Source organism: Helicoverpa zea, chromosome 27 (genome assembly GCF_022581195.2).
Source record: "Helicoverpa zea isolate HzStark_Cry1AcR chromosome 27, ilHelZeax1.1, whole genome shotgun sequence".
Classification (NCBI taxonomy): Eukaryota; Metazoa; Arthropoda; class Insecta; order Lepidoptera; family Noctuidae; genus Helicoverpa; species Helicoverpa zea.
Genome location: NC_061478.1, coordinates 3,284,714 through 3,293,294, shown reverse-complemented (window position 1 = coordinate 3,293,294; position 8,581 = coordinate 3,284,714). Strand labels below are relative to the sequence as shown.

Below are 8,581 nucleotides of genomic sequence, written 5' to 3'. Positions count from 1 at the left end.
TTTGTATAGCGACGAGTGAAAGTATCGATACTTTTTATTATTAGGTAAATGTTGTCTCAAAAGTATGAACAGTATAAAGTTAACATTAATGTTAAAGAGCAGTAAGTTAAAATTAATGTTCTAAGAAATATGATAAATACCATCATCCTCCGACCCCTTTTCCCAACTATGTTGGGGTCAACTTCCAATCTAACCGGATGCAGCTGAGTACCAGTGTGCCACAAGGAGCGACTGCCTTTCTGATCTCGTCAAACCAGTTACCCGGGCAACCCAATGTCCTCTGGTAAGACTTACTGGCTTTAGACTATCCGTAACGACTGACGGAGATGTTCAATTGACAGCTGGGACCTACAGTTTATCGTGACAAGATGGTCACCCTTAAATGAACATACCACCAAGCGTGTAAATACTAGTATGAATTAATATCCTTTAGCATGTGGGTGTAAAACAAGAGCACTGTGTCATAGGCGCCGTGGCTTAGTTGGTTAAAGCGCCTGTCTAGTAAACAGGAGATCGTGAGTTCGAATCTCGCCGGGGCCTGAGTTGTTACACATATTTTTAGCATTCCTTAGCTCTCTGAGAAATCTCCAGTCATTCTTTCATTGAGGTACATTAGGTCATCAAATGAGGTACCGCTTATCAAAATCAAACAATAACAAGTGATAACAACGCAATCAATTATTCACCAAAAAATAATATTTTAGCAAAAAATATTTCAAGTTTCCAGTTTTGAAATTCATCGATAACTTTCTACCATCCATCGACACTACCCCACCCCTACCCACAACGTTGTTCATGAATTTGCGTATTTTAGGCGTTCGCGTTCATTTGAGTTAAATGTCTCGGCACTAATGGCGTATCAATGGCGAACAGATAAGAATTTCACCGTAATTAACGTGAATATCGACCTTTTAGCTATTCAGAGGCGTTTTAGGCCATATTTTTGTTGTTTCTAGAAGTTATTGGCTGGTAATCAGTTGGAAGGAAGTCTGTTTTGTGTGGTGAAAGGGAATAATGGGTTGGAAGAAGATAGCTGTGTTTTGTATCCCACCCAAAACAAAAATGTGAAAGGCTGCCAAGTTCGATAATATGGAAATCCTTCGCCTATAAAAGAAGTGAGATCTGAATAAGTACCAAGTTCCATACACATACCTCAGTTAAAAATAGTTACTTTTTAATGATGTTACTTGGCAAGTTTTCACACACCTTCTTATAAACCTACTAAACGCAATGAATCAAGTATTTAATTTTCTATTAAAACTTGCCAAGTAACATTATTAAAAAGTAACTATTTTTAACTGAGGTATGTGTATGGAACTTGGTACTTATTCAGATCTCACTTCTTTTATAGGCGAAGGATTTCCATATTATCGAACTTGGCAGCCTTTCAAATTTTTGTTTTGGGTGGGATTTCATTTATTTTTGTAAGGTTGTTTATTTTATTTTTTTCTTATGATTAAGTTAGTTAAGGAAATGTCTCATTTATACTATCTTTCAGATTTTTGAATATGCACTATGCTTCTTACAAAGAAATGAACTAGATTAACTAAATGGACTAGATTTACCAACTGACTGACATGACATGTTATCATATATTATGTTCGTGGATCAAAGTTACACATTCGTTATTTTCGAAAGTGACTCACACGTGGCCGTTTTCAGATTTTTACTTTGACTAAATATAAACCTTTGTAACGAATTTCAGATCGGTACGACCATTCGAAGATATATTATATAAATATAGATAAATTTAGTTCGTTTTAGTTCCTTAGGGGTATAAATTTACACTGGGTATTTTACACCTTCATTATTTTGAAACCGACTCACACTTGGCCATTTTCAGATTTTTCCCTTTACCTTGACATAAAGACCTACCTCCATGCCAAATTTCAAGTCAATACGACCATTGGAAGTGGTCTAGGTTTTTGATGAGTGAGTCAGTGAATCAGTGAATCAGTGAGTCAGTCAGTGAGTGTATAGTAAAAATAGCGATTTTCTGACGTCAATATCTCAAGACAATACAATAGGTATATTATTGAAATTTTGTATTTTAGATAAGTGAGGGGGTCTCAACAGATACTAGAAATTTGAAATGTGTAAATAAAATAGATTTTGAGTTATAGGGGGGTCGAATTTGGCCCGAAATGGTTCGTGTAATATAACCCACGGCCGGTGTGTCGCTTTTTTTGCTCGAACTTGGCGGACACACTGCCGTGTGTCTAGATATGAAGTCGATGAAAATACTTGAATGGATCAGAGGAAAAACATATTTTAAATTTCATCCTGTACACACTTAGGTATTAAGAATCCTTTAAATTTTCTCTTTCACTTCACGGAAATTTCAATTAATAGGCTCAGATTAATAGGTATAATAAGAATACCTACCTAACATCTTACTTCTATGTATTTTCATATATTGGCACTGTGACTGTATTACTTTTTAAGAAGAGAGTCTATGGAGTTTCTTGCCGGCTCTTCTCCATGAGACCAACTTTTTGGAACCGTGCAATTATTGTGACGTTTCATAGGTGCCTGCAAAGGCCTATGTGAAATAAAAAGATTTTGATTTTTGATTTTGATTGAAAGTATATTAGGTAGGTATGTTTATGAACCCAGGTGTGCGGAGTAGTTCTCACTGGCTAGTCCCGTGAAACCGCTGTATTACAGATTTTTCAATAATATCACAATTACTAATATTCAAAGGTATATGCAAAAACAAGTGTACCATTCATAGGCGCCGTGGCTTAGTTGGTTAAAGCGCCTGTCTAGTAAACAGGAGATCGTGAGTTCGAATCTCGCCGGGGCCTTCGTTGATACATGTATTTTTAGCATTCATTTTATTACTAGCAGAAACTTCACACTTGTTCACATGCATCCGATATCCCGGGGAACTGCTTCCTGCACCTGGATAAAAAGGAGTGTGTAAGTTATTGTGATGTATAAACTATCATCATCCTCCTGCCCTTATCCCAATTTCATTTGGGGTCGGCGCAGCATGTTTTCTTCTTCCATACTCCTCTATCTCCCGTCATCTCACAAGTAACATTCTTTCTTACCATATCTACTTTCACACAATCCATCCATCGTTTTTTTGGTCTTCCTCTTCCACTATATCCGTCCACGTTCATACTCATCACCTTCCTCACAACATGACTCTCATTCCTCCGCATCACATGCCCATACCACGACAGCCGGTTTCCACGCATGCACACACGCATGCACGCACGCACATTTGTGATGTATAAACTACAAGTTGCCAATAAGGTACTCTGATAATTATATAAACTACATAACTACGCGAATCCAACTTTTATCAAAATTCATTGGCAAATTTTTGCGTGAAAGAGGTACAAATATCTATAATTACATCCATCCATAGTTGCCTACATAAATAAAGTAATATCAGAATATACAAATTATAACATAAGAAGTCTCAAATGAATCATTATATAAAGATCATTCTTAGAGATTATTCTTAAACGTGCAAACTAAGAAGTAATTATTTTATTAGTGCAATACAATCTTTTAAGCTTTAGGTGTTGGCAACAATCTATCTAGTATTCAATTCAAATGACGATAGCTACTCCGATTAGGAGCTAAGATATAGGTGCAACTTCGCTTATCAGAGAGTTTCAATGTGATAATAATATACTAATATGAAAGAAATTACAAAAATATATTATTTAGATACAACCAAGGCCCCGGCGAGATTCGAACTCACGATCTCCTGTTTACTAGACAGGCGCTTTAACCAACTAAGCCACGGCGCCTGCGATATAATGCTCTTGTTTGAGATTCACATGGTTAATTATCCTACTTATATTATAAATGTGAAAGTTTGTGAGAATGTATGGATGTATGTTTGTTATTCAATCACGCAAAAACGGCTGGACCGATTTGATTGAAATTTGGTATGTAGATAGGTGATACCCTGGATTAACACATAGGCTTTTTATCAACACACCACGCGGGCGAAGCCGCTGGCGGAAGCTAGTATTACAATAAATATTAGCACTATACGACATCTATTACCTTGACGAACCCGTGGGCTAAGTAACAGCCGCATAAATCAATCGATCATAAGATTAAGCATAGTAGGCCCGGTTGGTCCGATGATGGGTGACCATTTTGTCATGACGAGTTCCTCCGTCTTTCGGAAGGTCCGTTAAAATTGTGGATCATTTGAACATCTTTGGCAGTCGTTACGGGTAGTCAGAAGTCAGAAATTCTGACAACCAGCCTTACCAAGGGGTGTCGGGTTGCCTACTGGGTTCAGGAGATCAGTTAGCTTGGTCAGTTGAACCATGTAAAACACTGGTAAATACTAGAATTTCCTTGGGGGTTTCAATTAGTAAAACTGACCTCTGAAACTTTCTTACATTCCACTTACTGAAATAATGGATTACTTAATGATTTTTCACTTCTTAAAATATACCACGACCACTCCTAATTTCACTTTTGCACCTATAATCTTTAAAACGGTCACCCATCCACAAAACAGCTCCAACAAGCCAACCCTAGCGGCTTTCTCTAAGCCGCGAACCTTCTCCGTACATTTGTCAATACTCATTCAAAAAAAATAGTATTTTATATAAAAGATTGTATTTCTTAAATCGTTTTTTTTCTCAGCTACTGAGGTAGTATTGAGCTTATACAATTCAGGGTAAGAGCGTGAAAGATTAATTTGTTTACAAAAAATAAGGGTAAGCTACCTGAGATTATGAAGTGCTGTGATATTGTAGTTAACTTTAGGATGGTAAGAATAATCAGTTGCACTACTACGCGTCAAATAGCTTTGCAATTTTGAAAGTAAGGATTTGAGTCAATGCGAAAGGATAGGCGGATGGTTATAGAAGCTTTGCTTGTCCGAAGTTAGATGATAGTGACTTGAGATGCGAGTGGATATCTATGCTTAAATAGAAATCCAGGCTTGTTGCTTTTTGTTTCAGCTTGTCTTTAAATTATTTAAGTTTAGTAAATGATTAAGTTAAAAAGTCATTTATTCAAAGTAGGCTGAAAAACACCACTTTTTGGAGGTCAAGTTCAAAAGACAGCCCCATAATCGCCCACCCTTCACCACTTCCCATGTGTTTTTGCTGGGAAGAAGAAGTGGTGGAACAAACTCCCCAGCAACACAATTCTGTCTGTATGGTTTGAAGAACCGGTTAATACAATATGTTAGAAACATTATTTATACAAATTGATAAGCAATTTGAAGTGAGACATGAAATTGTTATAATTCCATTGCCAGAATGAGACGGAACTTTACTCCCATACATTTCATCCCTTTCCCACATCAGACTCTTAATAGTTTTAACACTTCATGATTTTTATTTTGTTACAAAATATAAGTACAATTCAACATGACTTTAGTGCAATGTTTTCTATTGAAAAATTTAGTATTATTAAAAAAATAACTATTGTAATCTACTGGGTTTGTCGTTTACCTGTATATATTTGACAATTGATTTACAACAATAGGGTGTTGTCTTAATGTACCCTTACGCGTTTCTCTTGGAGAGATTTCTGACTCAATCTTTAGGGCAAAATGTTGGTACCAGAAAGTTAAGAGTCAAAAACTCAGAATTAGAGTAAGACATAATTTTATTTTGAGGGAACTATGTATCTCTTACTTGAAAAAAAAAGCCTCTGTGTTTTTCTGATGTAGTTATACACATATTACTATTTTATTTTTATTGGTTTCTTTCACATATTAGAAATCGTATAACTTAAAACTAGGCACACAATTAGACCTCTGGGGTCTGTCTTAGCATGCCATGGCCAGCGATTGGATCAACGCGCTCATTACAGTCATGTATTGATGAGGTCAATGAGGTAATCTTTCAGTTTACGCCTTATATTTTTACTGTTAAGCGGGTCTCAAAGCGGAAAGTCAACAGGAATTTGATGGAGTTTACTAGGCGAGTAATATTAAAGTAATTGAACATTTCAGACATCTGCGTGTGTAGAAGTAAGTACCTACATACAAAGTGTGATTAGCTAGTGATTAACGTGATTTGCAATACTTATGTAGTGATAAAGTTCAGAAACAGAATATTAATAACCTATGCAAATAAGTTGATAAATTGCATCAAACTGTTTTTGTAACTTTTTTTAAATGGAGTAAATAATTCTCGATTAAAATTTGTTAAAAGTTAAAATTGACCAGCTTACACGCTATTTCCGAATTTCGGTTCTCCAGCACATTATTACTAAAAAAATCCAGTTCCCCCAGTGCCCCTATTTTATATTTATTGGATTACTAATATTCTCCCTTGCATACATTACTCTAAATTAGTGTTTCATTGACAAATATTGGATATCCAGCGATGCGGGTTGATATCCTATTAAGTTTAACCCAGATCATAATTTTGTGTGATTTGCAGTTATTGAGCTATATCTATACCAGTGGCTCTTAACCTTTTTGACATGAGGGACCACTTTAACTAAAGTTTGTCTTGCCGGGGACCACCCCATCGGTTTACCTAAATTGAGAGTTCTTTGATAAAGAATACAAGCATTCTTTATAAGCATATTTAAGCACTCATTTCTTTATTATTTAGCAAAAAACTAAAAGTTACAGATTTTAATTTAATTAGATTTATGTAGAAATTTTTATCGGACTAAAACCAAATATTACGAGACCAAACGTACTTAACGTACTTAACTTGTTGTTTGTTGACAAATGCAAAAACAAGGGTACATAGTTTCTGAATACGCGAGCGAAGCGAGCGCGAAAATTTAATAGTTTTTTAAGACTCCAAACCAAAATTACGTAAAATGTTGCCAAAACCCGCGCGCGCGTAAATAAGTCGATAAAAAGGGTAACGTATACCAACGTCGCGAAGCAAAGCTTCGCGGACCACTTGGAATGCCTCCAGGGACCACCAGTGGTCCGCGGACCACCGGTTAAGAACCACTGATCTATACTTATAAAATATTTATTATATAGGGGAATATTTTCTTTGGTTTGTTTCTGAGCCCCGAAAGCTCCGAAACTACCGAACCGACTTGAAAAATTCTTTCACCGTTGAAAAGCTACACTCTTCCCAAGTAACATAAGCTGTATTTTATCCCGATACAGGCAGTTCCCTCAGGGCGCGGGTGAAACCTCGGGAAAACTTGTAGTTGACGCATAAGAAAGTACAGTCAGTAACTTTAAAAAACGACCACTATAGTGCAGATTCGATCAAATACCTAAATTTTAATCAATGGCACCCAGATATACAACATCTAAATTCTAGAAGTAGTGTTGCCAGATGTCCCCATTTGCGCGGGACGTCCCAATTTTCAGAGGTCTGTCCTTGTACCTGATCGGGACTTCAAATGTCCCAATTAATCATAAAAAAATAATTAATATGATACTATACTTGCACTAGTAATTATTTAAAACAACCCAGACTTATAAACCCTTGTTTTTTAGTGTCCCAATCTGCAGCCCTAGATGCCGATTTTTTGACCTCATGTATCGATTTAAAACAAATCGGACGCTATGAAGAAGTGACGTCACGAAGCCGGACAGGCTTAACAAGAGCATCTTGTAACAATACATCGTAAAAATAATGAGGTATTGTTCCCCTTGTACCGTGGTCAGCGGAGTTATAAGACTGGATGTGGCTGAGGGCTTGGGGTGTGTACTATGAAGCTTTTACATGCTAGTTTTGCTAGTTATTTTTTTATTTATTTTTTTTGCTTTCGATGGGGTTGTTGTTTGATTAAAAACTGTATTTATTCTATGAAATATGTACACACTATATATACAAATTTAAACTACTTATTTTTATACAAAATGTAGTTTCCGTTTTAAAGAAGTATTTATTTGCTTTGCGTTACAATTCTTAAATTAATCATAATTATTTATTGAAATAAAAGTAGGTTACCTAATGAAGAAAAAGACGACGAAAGAAACGATTAATGATCAAATAAATTAGGCATGATTGTGTCGAAGACGATTTAACGGAACAGAGTACTTAACTATATAACACTACTCATTGAGAAAGCGTCAGACAGAAAAATATGGAAGAAAAAGACATACTGCGCCAACCACAAATAATAAATTGCGATAAAGGGCAGTACTTTTTATTAAAGGGCTCTTCCATAACGCCTACATCCACGTACAACTTGCGATAAAACGCATATATAATATAAAAACAATACGCTTGCATGGAAGCGCGAGTCTCGCTGATCCGACGATTGTAACACAAGGCTGCCCCGCGGTGTTACTCGTACCAAGCTTGTTAGCTTCCGGGGTGGCCAAGTATTCAAGATGCTATAGCCAAAACTTTCATAATATTTACAATAGATAGATGGAAAAGCACGTAAGTAAAGCAGGCGTCCCCGAATGCTACTAAGTAGCAGTCGTTGTTATAATTCCACGTCAGAGGCCGTCAGGCGGATTTGAGAAAGCTCTGACACTAGCGCTTGTTAGGTGATTAAGCCTGCTGCTCACTCGATACGAAGAAGACTATACATAGATATCGTCTGCCTAGCCTTTTCCCAACTATGTTGTCAGCTTCCAGTTCAGCCGGATGCAGCTGAGTACCAATGTTTTACAAGGAGCGACTGCCTATCTGACCTCCTC

General features: G+C 36.5%; 3 non-coding genes across 3 annotated transcripts; 2 read left to right on the top strand and 1 right to left on the bottom strand.

The window, feature by feature from the left end:
- Positions 1-466: 466 nt before the first annotated feature.
- Trnat-agu lies at positions 467-540 on the top strand. Its single transcript has one exon. It is a non-coding gene; the product is annotated as a tRNA-Thr (tRNA).
- A 2,193-nt stretch (positions 541-2,733) lies between these two features.
- On the top strand, positions 2,734-2,807 carry Trnat-agu. The gene has a single exon. It is a non-coding gene; the product is annotated as a tRNA-Thr (tRNA).
- Positions 2,808-3,696: 889 nt separating this feature from the next.
- Positions 3,697-3,770, bottom strand: Trnat-agu. The gene has a single exon. It is a non-coding gene; the product is annotated as a tRNA-Thr (tRNA).
- Between the last annotated feature and the right edge of the window lie 4,811 nt (positions 3,771-8,581).